The sequence below is a fragment of the Lathyrus oleraceus genome, chromosome 2 (genome assembly GCF_024323335.1).
Source record: "Lathyrus oleraceus cultivar Zhongwan6 chromosome 2, CAAS_Psat_ZW6_1.0, whole genome shotgun sequence".
NCBI lineage: Eukaryota > Viridiplantae > Streptophyta > Magnoliopsida > Fabales > Fabaceae > Lathyrus > Lathyrus oleraceus.
The window spans coordinates 273,891,860-273,892,510 of NC_066580.1; the positions used below are offsets into that span (position 1 = coordinate 273,891,860).

General features: G+C 39.2%; 1 non-coding gene across 1 annotated transcript; it reads left to right on the forward strand.

The window, feature by feature from the left end:
- Window positions 1-281: 281 nt before the first annotated feature.
- LOC127124714 (small nucleolar RNA R71) lies at window positions 282-388 on the forward strand. The gene has a single exon (XR_007804175.1). It is a non-coding gene; the product is annotated as a small nucleolar RNA R71 (small nucleolar RNA).
- Window positions 389-651: the final 263 nt, after the last annotated feature.

Here is a 651-nt window from a genome sequence, read left to right on the forward strand (position 1 = left end):
GTGTTATGGCTAAGCTTTGATCTTTTGAGTAAATGCATCTATTTTAGCATTGATGCGGTCTATGCTATTAACTTCGTTCATTCTGCCTTTTGAAGTTAGTTTTTTGGTAGCAGGGCATTCAACTCCCTATATATAAATGATTTTGATCCATGTTCTGTATGAGTTCATATGCTTCATCATATGGTTTGTCCATTAAAGCACCGCCGGCTACAACGCGCAAACTCATTTTAGTGTTGTGCAAAAGACCATTGTAGAAAGTATGGATAATCAACCACTGCTTAAGTCCATGGTGTGGACAAAGTCGCATAATGTCCTTGTATCTTTCCCAAGCATAGAAAAGAGATTCGTTATCATTTTACTTAAATCCGATGATTTGAGCTCTTAGCATAGCCGTCTTGCTTGGTGGGAAATATCGGGCTAAAAAGACTTTCTTCAACTCGCCCCATGTGGTTACAGAGTTCGAAGGTAGAGACTGGAGCCAAGCTATAGCTCTATCTCTTAAGGAAAAAGGCAAAACACGTAGACTAATTGCTTCGGGACTGACGCCATTTGCTTTCACTGTGTCTGCGTACTACACAAACACTGATAAATGTAAGTTTGGATTGTCTATAGGACTACCTGAAAATTGGTTTTATTGAACGACTGATAACA